Here is a 16,011-nt window from a genome sequence, read left to right as displayed (position 1 = left end):
GTCTCGCAGCCCTCTTCAGAAGCTGTGGTGTCAGCAGAGCCGGAGGTCACTGCTCGTCCCTGCACCGCTGTCAATCAAATCAAGGGCAGCGTTGAGGAAGACGGGCTTGGACACGAACCATTAAGTACAGCAAGGGCAAAAAGAGACCAGAAAAAAGGTTTTATTTTTGTCTTCCATCAGATGAGAAGAGTTTATTTTTCCATTATTATTAGTATTATCTTATCTTAAGCTAGCTGTTTTTATTTTATACATTTTTCCCCCTCTATCCCTTGTTAGGAAATGGGAGGTTTTGTCTATAGGAGTTTTTATTTATAAGAGTTCTTCTATTGAGTTTTTTTTAAACTTCCTATAAGTGATCTGTTATTTTCCTCTGTATCTACCTCTGTATCTACCTGTGTTGCAACAATGAAATTTCCCTATGTGTGGACAAAGGATTATCTTATCTTACCCATTTAAACTTTGGGTCATAAACAAGAATACATAACTTGTCCTAATAACTACTCTCACAAACAATTCACACCAACATTTATAGTATTGCAGTTTGATCGGTGAATTCAAAGATGTATATTATTTATTACCGCAAATAACATACAGTCAAATGTATATTGTCAAAGCGGTTCGTTTATCTCACATTACAAAAATATTACATGCCATTTGTTCATACTTAGAGAGACTTGTGTTTTATTTACTGCATTGTAATGATCCGTGTGTCAGTTTGTGCACAGCATGTCATTAAGGCGGAGCCCATTAGCCTCAAACCAGTCCATAACCATCAAAACATCAAAAGCTTTACCCAAACCTCGCCGTCTTTGCTGATATAAAATCATTGATGGTGCTTTATTTGAACGCTCGGGTACGCCAGAATGTGCACACCGCCCGTTTGCACTGCTCTTGGCTCTGATTTGAGATAACGGGGAGCTGTATTTCTCTTGTGAGGAAGAGTGACAGGAACACACAATTGTATTTATTATCATGTAACAGGGCTTGTCTTTCCTCAAATCAAGCTATTCAAATGGTGTTTTATCAAAATCAAACAGAAGACACAAGTGTTTCACAGGCTGCACTTGCTCTGGATCGTGATGAGCTGCATGTGCTGTAGGTTTAAACCAACTGGATTTATGATGCGTTCATGTGGTGTCGTCTGACCCGTAAATGAGTTTCCGACTAGACGTTGCACATTGTCAGCACAATTCAGAGGGATGGGAATTCTAGAAACGACACGGACGACCTGAGTTGTGACCAAGTGGCCGTTTGGTGGAAAGCAAAGTAGAGCACAAATAGAATAGATTGCAATATATTTCGTATTAAGTGAACAATAAAGTTTGAAGAACAGTTGGCGACATATCTGCCCCAAAATATTGAGTCACAAATAGATACAGGCCGTGTTCCTCTGCAGCCAACCAAAAGAATGACGAGTCAAACTGTCCAACAAGCACCTGAAAGCAGCGAAAAACTAACATTCTGACTTAGTTTGAAAATGAACAGATTTGAGGGACTCTGGACTCAATGGAAAGTCTTCTATCTTTTTTGATTTACTCTGATCTCTGCACGCTCTGGTCGTCTTGTGTTTGTGTTTTTTGTTTTGTTTTAGGTTTTTAATTAAAAAAAAAAATAAAGAAATAGGAAAAAAAAAGAAAAACTATCAAAATGTTATTAGTAAAAGGGGTGTTTGATTTGAACATGACTGTACAGATTTGTCAAGTTTAGGCAATTTTAAATAACAATCTTACATACAGTTCCTTTAACTGTCCTGAATAATTTCCACTAGGCCTACAGACGAGGAAAGAATAAACAGTCTATTGTCTTTGCAGAACTGGTCAATTATTTTATTCATATATCCATGTTTAGCTCAAAACAATCCATGCATGTCCCTTTTTTTTTTGCAGACCTTTTCATTTGTTCATACCTCGGTGCTAAACTATTAAAAATGTCACCTGTGAATCCAACATCGCTCTGTGGCATTCTCCATTATCTTTCCCACGCATGCACATTTGGAGATTAGAAACAAATAAATAAACACCTCCAAACCAGCTGATAGCACCTGTCGTCAGAAATACCATGTCATTTCACTCGAAAACAAACCCATCTTCTCGCTTCAGTAGTCCCAGCACACAGAGGGACATATTTCCTATTTACCTCCGGGTGCACAAACAGATTCAAATATCCATTTCGGGCCAGAATGAAAGACAGTCTATTTTTAGTTGACAGATCAGGAATCCGCTTCAGATGATGGCCAGCCTTCATTTTACAAGAATACATCGCTTTGGCCACCGTAGATTCAGAACCTTTAAGTCTTTTTGGAGTTTTGGAAATATTTGAATTGTTGAAATAAATGTAATCAATTGTGTGGAAAACGGCCTGCTCCATTGTTGAAGTGTTATTACTTAAAGTGCATGTGACAGGTTCTCATGTTTTTTTTATAATTAATACTTTGTTTGGGGGCTGTTGCAGTTTGTCAAGAGAAATTAAAAAGTAAAAGTTTAATATTACAGGAAGTAGATGGATTCTGTTTTAGAACTCGTCCGTGTCATCAATAAGTAACATTCCAATCAAAATGCAGATTGTCAATGTCAATTTACACAGACTCATTTTTTTAACCGTTTAAACAATGATTTAGCAAAGTAAAAGGTGTTATCAGGTATTATTATTTGTCAAAGCTTTACAATTGTGTAATTCATAAGGATTTTGGCCCTTGTTTACAAAATGGTTGCTAAGTAACAGTGGTGGAATTAATTATGTCACATCTGCTGCTCATGTCTAACCAGGAAGTGGCGACTAAAAGGGTCAAACTGGGAGGAAAAAGCCAAAACTTTTAGTAAAATCTTAAATATTGTCAAATTAAAATGACCTGTCCACTTCCATTGTTATTTCTCACATACTACTATAATGTTGACTTAGTGGAAAGTAGCTTCTGTTAGCGGCAGCACAAATTATACAACTATCTTCTTTTATTGTAACTTCACTACTACCACCATAATACAGCTGCTGCGAGGTCATTGCTGTCGCTGCTTCTAATATTAGACTACAACTCTATCATTCACTGAAACTCAACCTATATCCGAAAATAATTGTACTTTTTGATGAAAAATATTCTTCATTAAAACATTTAAACAGATAATTAAAACTTGTAGGGCTTCTTTCTTTGCGTGTGTATTTTTAATCTTCATCTCACCATGAATTTTCCCGTTTGAAAAAAAAATAAATTGCCAGTCTCTTTTTGCCGCGTCTCACTCCGGGATTAAATTATTTCCTCAAGTGGTGCTCTGATACATTATACTGTGGCACCTAATTTATTTTTCCTCTCGGGTCATGCTTTAGGCGGCAGCAGGGATGATTAAAAATTATTTCATCCACTCCTCGGCTCCTTAACATGGGACACACATCATACCGTTTTATCGGTCGTTTCAGAAGCACGCGACTGTGGAAAAGGTGGCAGGATCTGCTCAGTGTCTTTGCTCAGTTTGATTTGGCGGTTTCGGGGGCAGCGAGGCAGAAACCTGTAGTGGTCAGCACCCGGGGAGGAGATGTACAGCAGATATGGCAGAGGTCACCTGCCGGGTTGGACAGCGACCAATGCGGTAGATTTACTGTCCTGAAGAGGGGCACAGACCTTGACGTTGTAAGGCCGTCGCACAATTTTCAGTTTTTTACTTTCTTATATTAAAAAAAACGAACAGAACAAGACCAGAGAACAAAAAGACAAAAGAAAAAAGAAATAAAGTAGATTTTAAAAAAGAAAAAAAAGGATTTTATGCATTTATTTTTCCATCTGTCTTTCTATTCTAGCATTTTTTTCCTCCAAATTTTCGAGCTAAAATCATAAGTAATTTTTTTTCCATTTTGTAAATATCCAATGCTATTTCAGTTCAGTCCTTGGCATTTGGCTCTGTCCCTGCCATCCATTATCCAATCTGTCATTTCCACTGCTGGTGTTTTATGTCCCAGATGCAGTACATTTTGAAATCAAATGGAATGTCGATGTTGAAGACAAGTTACATTAATCTCAGCCAAATATTTAGGAGAACAGGACATTCCCAAAACACATGATAGCGATGTGCTCTTTGGCAGCCATAGTTCGCCCTTCAAGGCAAAGAGCTGTTGCCATTTCGGGGCATTACAAAAACAAATCGAATTGAACAGTTTACCCAGCAACAAGCATTTCCCTGTGAATAATGTGCGCTTTGACATGGTGCGATTTGACATTTTTCCAACAGATTTTTTCCCCCGTCCCCCAATTTTCAACACGGTTTGATCTTTCTAATGCTCGACATGTTGTAGTCGACTTCACGCAAGAACGATCAGGAACAAACAAGGCGACATTTTGGCAAAGGTGTGTAGCCAAAAGCCCTTGCATGTGCGACGTGGGGAGTACGTGTCCAGATTCGGGCAGATAATGGGCCATTACTGGATTAGGTGTGATGTCATTGTGTTGGCAACATCTGGGGTCAAACTGAGCTCAGTATCGTTAGTCCAGCCGGTGTGTGGTCTGTACTGGGAACGGCTTTGGTCTTCAGAAGTGCACACAAGCACCTTAAAGAGACACGCTGTACCTTTTCTGGTGGAGAGAACACCTCCTTCTAGTCTCCAAGGAAATGTTATTACTTCGCCTGGAACGTTCCATAGTGTGGCAGTAATGATATGGAGACAAACGAGAGACATCTCCAGGCAGGGATGCAGTTTAGGTCACGGAGATGCAACAATGCTCACGGTAAGAATACAGTTTTTTCAAGGTTAGGGTTGGAGCAATTAAAATACCTGAAAAATCCATCCATCCATCCATTTTCTACCTTTTGGGGTCGCGACCTACCTGAAAAATATTTAATACATCCAAGATAAATACTGGGGAGCAGTCAAGAGAAACCAATAACTGCCACATCTTCGCCAATTCCCACTAAAACATCTGTATAAACTAAGGTTAAGATAAGCTATGAGGGTAAGTAAAGGTAATACTTACTCGCTGAGCTAGATGACCATTAATGCAAATAAGTCTTTTGAATTAATAGTGCATTATACAATTACAAAGAAGAAATAATCTTTACTTTAGCATTTATGTATTTGGAAAGTAGGTAAAAACATTCTTGCGAGCTGAAGGTCACATCATATTATTATTCAGTGCATCACAGTTGAAGTAAAATGAAAAACCATATTGCAAGGCTGTCATTCATTTTAAAAAAAAATGTAACAATGTACAAATGCTTTTAAGCAATATATGAAGAATGGAACCTTTTGCCTGTTATGCAATATGTGCATAATATGCATATGCTTTACAAACAGGAACAGTGTCTATTCATGAGCGGTTTGTATGGCTCTGTATATGTTTAGCTAGATTTGCCCCTCTGTAACAGGAACAAGCCCGAGTCCGACAGATGGAGGGAACAAGGCGCCAACTTCACACGGGAAATTAAGCAGATGGACCTACAAAGGGGAGCACCTGTTTTTGGCAACACACCTCCAACTATCTCAATGGGATTTTGACTGTAAATACCCACTGGGGACTTTTATATCTGAAAGTTGGGTTATGTAGAGAATTGTAATCGAATTTAAAGTCATCAATGATATGTTTGGAGCATTTTAATCAGTTAATCAGTGCTGTGGCATCGTCTGTGTGTGTTTTGAATGGCATACGAGATGTTTAATTGTATTAGTATTATCTTGTCTTACGCTAGCTGTTTTTTATTTTATTTTATTTCTTATTGTTTTATTTTATTTTTTTTATTTGTATTTATTTATTTTTTAAGTCAATTATTTATTTATTTATTTTTTCCCTCCATCCCTTTTTGGGAAATGGGAGGTTTTGTCTATAGGAGTTTTTGTTTGCAACAATGAAATTTCCCCATGTGTGGACAATAAAGGATTATCTTATCTTATCTTATGTTCATGAACCCTACTGTTAAAAGCAACATTGTGTTAAACTATAGTAGAAAAAAGCTTCAGTTGTAGTCATCTGGACTCAGTTTGAAAAAGTAGACGTTTCGACTCTCATCCAAGAGTCATTGTCAATAACAGAATTTAGGTCGAGAACTCTGATATTAATACTGTTCTGTGGTAAGACCTGCCCATTGGGAGGAGCCTTCCTGAAGTAGAAAGAGTTGTTTGTTTCAACAGAAACTCCCCCCTTGTATCTACCGAGCCTATTCAGAATCTTAATGGGCTGTTAAAACCTCTTTGTCTTAGTGAGACCCTGGCTCAACCACCCTGAGTACCTGATTAGCATCTGAATGTCCTTTACCTTTCCAGGGGTTCAGTAACCTATTATAAATAACAGGAAGATTAAACCTAAGCCCTCCATTTCTGTTTAAAGAAGGTCTTTCTTTTTTAACAAAAATAGCTTCCTTGACTCCTCTTTCAAACCATCTTTTCTCCCTGTTTAAAACCTTCACCTCACCGTCTTCAAACGAAACACCCTTCCTTCTCTGTTCAGTTTCCCTTTTGTCCTTGAAACTGAACAGAGAAGGAAGGGTGTTTCTATCCCTTATGTGTCTGGCCTGTCGGAAAAACTGCAGAGAATTTTTAGACAACACGAAGTCCCTGTTTATTTTAAACCAGGAAACACTTTAAGACAAAAACTGGTTCACCCTAAGGACAAGTTGCCGACTCAAAAACAGAGCAATGTAGTTTATTCGATCCAATGCAGTGAAGAAAGCTGTAAAGAACGTTACATAGGTGAGACGAAACAGCCTCTACACAAGAGGCTTTATCAGCACAGAAGAAATACTAGTTCAGGTCCACAGAGTGCCGTGCATCTCCATCTTGAAGCCTCTAATCACTCGTTTGAAGACGGTGAGGTGAAGGTTTTAAGCAGGGAGAAAAGATGGTTTGAAAGAGGAGTCAAGGAAGCTATTTTTGTTAAAAAAGAAAGACCTTCTTTAAACAGAAATGGAGGGCTTAGGTTTAATCTTCCTGTTATCTATAATGGGTTACTGAACCCCTGGAAAGGTAAAGGACCAGGGAATTCAAATGCTAATCAGGTACTCAGGGTGGTTGAGCCAGGGTCTCACTGAGACAAAGAGGATTCTAATAGCCCATTAAGATTCTGAATAGGCTAGTTCGGTAGATACAAGGGGGGAGTTTCTGTTGAAACAAACAACTCTTTCTACTTCAGGAAGGCTCCTCCCAATGGGCGGGTCTTACCACAGAACAGTATTAATATCGGAGTTCTCGACCTAAATTCTGTTATTGACAATGACTCTTGGATGAGAGTCGAAACGTCTACTTTTTCAAACTGAGTCCAGATGACTACAACTGAAGCTTTTTTCTACTATGGAACACGCCTGGACGAATGAGGGATTACACCGACATAGTGTTAAACTGTATATATATTTTTGCAATGTATGCGTTTCATCCAACCAAATGTGTAAGATGTGATGGAACTTTACTGGACTCGGCGCCACCCACAAGCACAGCAGATTTATATTTTCAAAAAGGAAAAGTTTAATTTGTTTATACTGTTGTTGTTTCCTTGAGCAAACACTTGGTGGGGTTCAAAAGGGCCAAAGATGTAGATTGTCAACAACTTCCTCAGTTTGTCCCACGCAGGGCAGCTAAATACCATATTTTCTGGACTATATACTTATATTTATACTTATATACTTCTACTCCGGAGCGACTTATGTAATACTGTTTGTTATTTTCACACTTGCAACCGCATTTCATACTCCAGTGCGACTTATACATGTTTTTTTTTCTTTTCTATTATGCATTTTTTGGCTAGTGCGACTTATACCCCGGAAAATACGGTTGTAACTTTGAGTCTCTAAAAAAGTACTGCTTATACTGCGGTGTCATAGTCAGCGATGCGTACTGGGATGAATGACAAAAGTATGGCATTAAAGTGTACTGTACCTCTGTTGTTCCCCGCGCTCTCGGCGGCGCTGCCACATCCGCGCTGCATATCAGATCAGCCGGCGTCTGATTGGCTCCTGATTGTTCCCTGTAATCAGCTGTAATTATCTCCAGGTGCTGACATTTTAGGAGCTTCCAAAATAACTTTCAAGATAACTTTACGTAAACAGAACTTTGTCAAACTCTTCCTGCAACTTTGCATTCATTTGTGAGCTAAATCAAATGAGACGCGTTGGACTGTCTTGGTCATTTTTGTTTCGGGGGGGGGGAAATGTGCGGGTTTTATCTGAGAATTTTTTATTTATTTTTTTAAAGCTGGAAAGTGAACATTTTTGACAAGTAGATGTGTAGGAAGCTGGACAAAGATCAATAATTGTAACTGTTTTAGAGGCAATTTTTTAATTTTTACTTTAACATGTTTTCTGTTTTTGTCACATTAACCTAACATTTTTATAAATCTGGTCACAAACTTGAGGAATAGTAGCGTGTTACACAGGATTACATGGGAATTTAAAAAAGAAGGTTTCACTATTGTTTGTGCATGTTCTTCGTAATTGGGAATACTCGTTAAAATCTAGTCCTGGTTTAGTCCTTTTTTAGTCCTGGTTTACGTCTGGTTTAGTCAATTTTTACTCCCGGTTTAGTCCTGATTTACTTCTGGTTTGGTCCTTTTTTAGTCCTGGTTTACTTCTGGTTTACTTCTGGTTTGGTCCTTTTTTAGTCCTGGTTTAGTCCTGGTTTACTTCTGGTTTACTTCTGATTTACTTCTGATTTAGTCCTGGTTTAGTCCTGGTTTAGTCCTGGTTTAGTCCTGGTTTAGTCCTGGTTTAGTCCTGGTTTACTTCTGGTTTAGTCCTGGTTTACTTCTGTTTTAGTCCCGGTTTAGTCCCGGTTTAGTCCTGGTTTAGTCCTGGAAGTTATGTCTAGTGTATTAGCTCAGAGCAGTGCTGTCCAAACATTTGTCATCAAGAGCCTCATTTTGAAACAAACAGGAAGTGGATGGCCTCACTCACTTCATTCAACCATAATAATACAATAATCATGACTTAGGAATCAGGATTTTCTCAGTATTATCTGTGGTCAGTGAGTCCAGAGAATCCCTAAACTGTTGCTCAGGATCTTGATCGTTGTGACCAGCTCAGAAGATCACCTCTGATAATGTATATGACAATGTATAATAATGTATATGATAATGTATAATAATGTATATGATAATGTATAATAATGTATAATAATGTATATGATAATGTATAATAATGTATAATAATGTATATGATAATATATATGATAATGTATATGATAATGTATAATAATATATATGATAATGTATATGATAATGTATAATATGTATATGATAATGTATATGATAATGTATAATAATGTATATGATAATGTATAATTATATTATAATTAAATAAAGAAGAGAGCCTTCAGGTCAGGGAACAAGGAGGAGCTGAGGACTGTGCAGAAGGAGCTGAGGAGGAAGATCAGGCAGGCTGAGGCCGGCTACAAGAGGAGGATGGAGGAGCAGCTGCAGCAAAAGAACATTCAGGGAGTGTGGAGGAGCCTGAAAACCATCTCAGGCTTCAAAATCCCCCCTGCCCAGACAGAGGGGGATCTACAGTGGGTGAATGATTTAAATGCTCACTTCTTGAGGTTTGATCGGTCACCCGCCCCTCCCCCTGCACAGCTGCATGCTCCCTCTTCCACAGCTGGACAATGCCCTGCATCTGTTCCTCTTCGCTTATCTGCCCTGGACCATCAGCTCCCCACTTCGCCTGGACTCACCCATCCCCCCAGCACACGGTCCCCCTGCCAACCACTGACTGTCACAGCAGCACAGGTGAGGAGTGAGCTGAAGAGGATTAAAGTGAGGAAGGCAGCAGGACCTGATGGCATCAGCCCCAGGCTCCTTAAGTCCTGCGCAGATGAACTGTGTGGAGTTATGGAGCATGTCTTCAACATGAGCCTGAAGCTGAGGGTGGTACCACAGGTCTGGAAGACCTCCTGTCTGGTACCTGTGCCTAAGACACCGCGCCCCAAAGACCTCAACAGCTTCAGGCCAGTGGCTCTCACGTCCCACCTGATGAAGACACTGGAGCGGCTGGTCCTGGACCACCTCCGCTCCACCGTGAGCTCAGCCATGGACCCGCTGCAGTTTGCATATCGGTCTGGCATCGGAGTGGAGGACGCCGTCATCTCCCTGCTGCACCGCTCTCTCTCTCACCTGGAAAAGCCTGGCAGCTCTGTGAGGATTCTGTTCTTCGATCTTTCCAGCGCCTTCAACACCATCCAGCCACTGCTCCTGAGGGACAAGCTGGAGACGGCTGGTGTGGAGTATGACCTGGCAGAGTGGATCCTGGACTACCTCACAGACCGACCCCAGTTTGTGAGAGCCCGGAACTGTGTGTCTGACACTCGGACCTGCAGTGTGGGGGCGCCCCAGGGCACTGTCCTCGCGCCCTTTCTCTTCACCCTTTACACTACAGACTTCAGACATGACACGGACAGCTGTGTCCTGCAGAAGTTCTCTGACGACTCTGCCATCATCGGACTCATCACGGACGACGATGACAAGGAATACAGAGGACTGGCGCAGGACTTTGTGGACTGGTGTCAGCGGAACCACCTCCTCATCAACGCGGGGAAGACCAAGGAGATGGTGGTGGATTTCCGCAGACACCACCCCACTGCCCCCTCACCAGTGAACATCCAGGGACGGGACATTGAGAGAGTGGACTCATACAAGTACCTGGGTGTTCATCTGAACCACAAACTGGACTGGACTCATAACACAGACGCACTGTACAGGAAGAGCCAGAGTCGGCTCTACCTCCTGAGGAGACTCAGGTCTTTTGGAGTGACAGGGCCACTCCTGAAGACCTTCTACGACTCTGTGGTGGCATCAGCCCTCCTGTACGGTGTGGCCTGCTGGAGCAGCAGCATCACAGAGAGGGAGAGGAAGAGGCTGGACAGAGTCATCAAGAAGTCCAGCTCCGTCCTGGGCTGTGCTCTGGACTCGGTGCAGGAGGTGGGGGACAGGAGGGTCCTGGCTAGATTCACATCTATGCTGGACCATGAGTGTCACCCCCTGCAGGACACTCTCTCCGCTCTGGAGAGCAGCTTCAGTGAGAGACTGATTCACCCTCGATGTGTGAAGGAAAGGTTCCGTAGGTCTTTCCTTCCTGCTGCTGTCAGACTTTATAACATATAACAAAAAACTGTTAGTACTGAACACTCGCAATACTGACCTAACCTAATACTGATGTGCAATTCTGTCATATGTGCAATTGCTGTTGGAATTCATGTGGAATCTATGTGCTGTCATGACACATATTCATGTGCAATTACTGTCGGGATCACATGCAATGGTATTTATTTATTTGTTTATTTGTCTATGGGAGTTTTTATTTATTTATAGGAGATCTTCTACTGAAAGTGTTTTTCAGACTTCCTATAAGTGATCTGTTCTTCTGTATCTACCTCTGTATCTACCTGCGTTGCACCAATGAAATTTCCCCATGTGGGACAATAAAGGAATATCTTATCTTAATAATGTATATGATAATGTATAATAATGTATATGATAATGTATGATAATGTATAATAATGTATATGATAATGTATAATAATGTATAATAATATATATGATAATGTATAATAATATATATGATAATGTATAATAATGTATATGATAATGTATAATAATGTATATTATAATGCATAATAATGTATATGATAATGTATATGATAATGTATAATAATGCATATGATAATGTATATGATAATGTATAATAATGTATATGATAATGTATAATAATGTATATGATAATGTATATGATAATGTATAATAATGCATATGATAATGTATATGATAATGTATATGATAATGTATAATAATGTATATGGTAATGTATATGATAATGTATAATAATGTATATGATAATGCATAATAATGTATATGATAATGCATATGATAATGTATAATAATGCATATGATAATGTATATGATAATGTATAATAATGTATATGATAATGTATAATAATGTATATGATAATATCTATGATAATGTATGATAATGTATATGATAATGTATATGATAATGTATATGAGGGCAGATGGGTCCAATCAATAGCCCCGTGTCAAAGTGCATTTCACAAACGTATTATTGTCACGGTCGGGGTCTTTGAACTGATTGGACTTTTGCGTCGCTGGCAGCGTGTTTCCTGATGAAGCAAATGAAGTGCTCACAGTTCAATATTATGCAACGGGAACTCTGTTTTCTCAACTAAAAGCACTCTCCATAAACACATTATCAGCCATTATCCAAGTGCTTAAATCTCTGTGTTGTTGTAAACCGCTCTTTGGCCAACACTGAACAGTAAACTGGACTAAAGGAGGTCGCGCGGGTATTGTTTCATCTACTTTAATTTGGTGCAGCCAAAATGTCTGCCGATACACAATTTAGGGCAATTATGTTTGGAGTGGCTGATTAGCTTCTCCATCTGTGAGCGCACGGCTAATCTGCCCCAAACACCAGCGTCCCGCCAAACACGCCGGGCCTAATAATGAGTCAGAGTTGTGCCAGCCGACCATTAATGATCTCATCTCTCCTGGTGCTGTTTTGATTTAAAAGCTGTGGTTTGTACACACATCTCCACCGTGTGAAGACCACAGCAACGCAGCGATGCTCTAAAAGCTTTATGTAATCCAGACTAAATGTATGGTTTAGCCAGTATTATGACTTTGTCTGGCAAACATTGAAAGAACATATTTGCAAACAGAACAGGTTTTGAAGCGACTCTGTTTTACGGTTCTGTAGTTTATTCATGACTTTATTATCAACTCATCTGAGTCGCTGCAAAAACAAAAGTCTGGAACAGTTTGCTTTTTTTTGTCAACTAAAGCTAAACATCAAGTTACAGAATCCAGAGTTTTGTAAAGCTTAATAAAGTTTTACTGAATTGAACAAAGAAGTTTAAATAAATAAGGTATTATTTTAATTTTGTACCTATTAAAACAGAACATCAACAGTTTTTTCATAAAACTGCCATGCCTAACCCAAAAAATAAATAAAATGTTTAGCTTCACTGTTATTTTTTGATGTACAGTCAAGTGAAAGTATTCCCTTTTTCCACATTTCTTGATTGTTAAACGTTGTTATGGACCAAAATTAATGAATTCACTTAAAAATTCTACAAACCAAACCCCATATGACAACGTGAAAGAAGGTTGTTGAATTCTTCTGCAAATTTATTGAAAATTAAAAAAAACAAAAAAAGCACTTGTACATATAAGTATTCACAGCCTTTGCTCAATACTTTGCTGAAGCATCATTGGCACTAATTAGTCTTTTTAGTAGCTTGGCGCGCCTATTTAAGGACAGGTACTCCCATTCTTCTTTACAGAACCTCCCAACCACAATAATTCTGGTTGTGAGCGTTCGTTCACAGCCATTTTCAGATCTCTCCAGAGATGTTCAATAGAGTTCAAGCTCTGGGCTCTGGCCACTCAAGGACATTGACAGAGTCGTCATGAAGCCGCTCCTTTGTTCTCCTGACTGTGTGCTCAGGGTTGTGCTCTTGTTGGAAGATGAATCCTGTGTGAGGTCAAGAGCCTCTGGAGCAGGTTTTCATCAAGGAGGTCTCTGTAACTGCTGCATTCATCTTTCTGTTGATCCTCACGAGTTTCCCAGTTCCTGCTGCTGAAAACATGATGCTGCCTCCACCAGGCTTCACTGTAGGGATGGTGCTGTCCTGGTGATGAGCGGAGCCTGGTTTCCTCCAGACATGACACTTGCTGTTCAATCTTTGTTTCATCAGATCAGGGAATTTGTGTCTCATGGTCTGTGAGTCCTTCAGATGCCTTTTTGCAAACTCCAGGTCGGCCGTCATGTGCCTTTTACTGAGGAGTGACGTTTGGCCACTTTACCACACAGGCCTGTGGTGTTTTAGAGAGCTGGTTATTCTTCTGGAAGGTTCTCCTCTCTCCACAGAGACGCACTTGGAGATCTGTCAGAGTGACCATCAGGTTCTTGGTCACCTCCCTGACTAAGACCCTTTCCCCCGATTGCTCAGTTTGGCCGGTCGGCTTAAGTGTGTTGGTGGTTCCAATTCTTTTCCATTTACAGATGATGGATGTCTCTGTGCTCATAGAAACCTTTAATGCTGCAGAGATGTTTCTGTTCCCTTCCCCAGATCTGTGCCTTGATACAATCCTGTCTCAGAGGTCTACATGGACTTTGACTTGCACCTGAGCTCAATGTTGAGTGTCATGGCAAATCCTGTGAACACTTGCATACATGTGTGTTTTGTTTTTTGATATATATGCAAATAATTCCTTCTCACATTGAATTTGTAGAATTTTGTAGCAATTAATGAATGTAATCCTTTTTGGAATAATGATGTAACATAACAAAATGTGTAAAAGGTGAAGCGCTGTGAACAAATGCACAATAGATTTTCATCAAATTTTTTAAAATAAATCCAATTATCCGTTTATTTTCAACAACTACAAAAACTGTGTTTTAACTGTTGATCAAGTCTTTAGACTGAAACTGCTGAGCTCAAGCCCCAGTCACTTTGCTGTGCTCTAATTGAAATGTACGACTCAGTCTTGTGGGAGAGTGTCATTAGCGGCGCACATCATGCTAATGCATTTTAAAAGGGGGTTTCAGCTCAAGGGCTGATTAATATTCCCCACAAAATAGCTGAATATCTGCTCTGTAACACCAGCTGCCATCTTGTTTACTCAGATACTTGTGTAGAGGTTTACTTTGAACCATCTGAGGCTCAGAGGGAGGGGCGAGCGTTTAGGATTAAGTGGACTGAAGTGGATAGACTTAACACGTTTGAGCTTACGCTCTGTGGATAGTAAAAGGGATCAATAGGGCGTATTGTGAACTGTGATAATGAGAACAGGCCCTTGAGGATAAGTCCTAAAGCTGTGTAATTAGTCCCACCTTACAATTACTGCCCAGAACAAATACAAAAGGGCACTTATTCAACTGAGCAATTAAATATTAAATCCATTCATTGCATCTTCCTATTGTCTATGTGTTTCAGAGTGATGAAAATCTTGCACCGTTGCCATATTGAACATGAACATATATATATTTTAGTACAGAACTCACCAATTTGCAACCTTCAGAGGACGTCCCACCGTTCGATCTGAAACCCGTTCATTACAGTTCCATCTGTTTACAAATCACATTCTTGTTCAATCTTGAATAAAGCCGTTTTATTTAGCATTTTAAAAGATGTCATTATTGAGTTGTCACAGATACAATATCCCATCAGTCGTATAAGTTATTTACAGCTCAAAACACAATAGTTCAGTATGAATAAACCCTGATATTCCATGGAGCAGCTGAGAGACACGTGTAGCTGTAAACATTGAACACATTGAATCATATCAAGTCTCTCCATGAGGGCCAATCAGAATCCAGGCAGTTCAATTCAGCAACGTCACAAATATCAGTTCAATCAGCCTAATGACCAGTGGCCTAAAGCTGGTTTGTACCACATTGCAGCCATTTTTGATAGAAATGTCATTAGTAAAAATCTGTACATAGCATCCTTTCCACCCATACAACCTAAAAGTGTAACAGTCAATATTTGTTTCACAGTTGACACCTCACAGACAGAAAAAAGACAGTAAAAACGACTTTACAATATGTACAAATTGGGCGTTATCGTCACATTGCCTACAGTACATCATCAGCTTCTCCAATGTCGGATTCAATATTCATAGTCTCCATATTAAAACATCATAATAAATACAGTTGTACACATATGTTTAATATAAACATGTGAATTGCACTTGCCAGGCTCTGAGGTAAAAACGCGTTCAGTCAGTGCGTAAAATGGACACCTCTGCCACTGTTGGCTCTTTGTGGGACAATAAACAATTAACTTGATTGAAATGATTGATTGTTTTTGATCGGGACAGTGACAAGTCTGCGCGCCAAAGATGTTTTTCAGAGGAATGCACGAGTGTGGTTCTTCTTTTACGCACAGTCTTTTTACATCCGCGCGTGATTCCAGTTGTTTTACGCATTCGGAAAACATTTCAATAAAACCATTCATCCAGAAAATGTAGACTCAGCCAGATATATTCACGTTTTGCTCTGTAACATTCTAGGGGAAACAACAGATTTTTGGGGGGTC

The sequence above is a fragment of the Eucyclogobius newberryi genome, unplaced genomic scaffold (genome assembly GCF_026437365.1).
Source record: "Eucyclogobius newberryi isolate DKJ021-1_F unplaced genomic scaffold, fEucNew1.0.hap1 SCAF_20, whole genome shotgun sequence".
Lineage (NCBI taxonomy): Eukaryota > Metazoa > Chordata > Actinopteri > Gobiiformes > Gobiidae > Eucyclogobius > Eucyclogobius newberryi.
The sequence above is the reverse complement of the archived record's forward strand: the minus strand, read 5'-3'. Positions refer to the sequence as shown.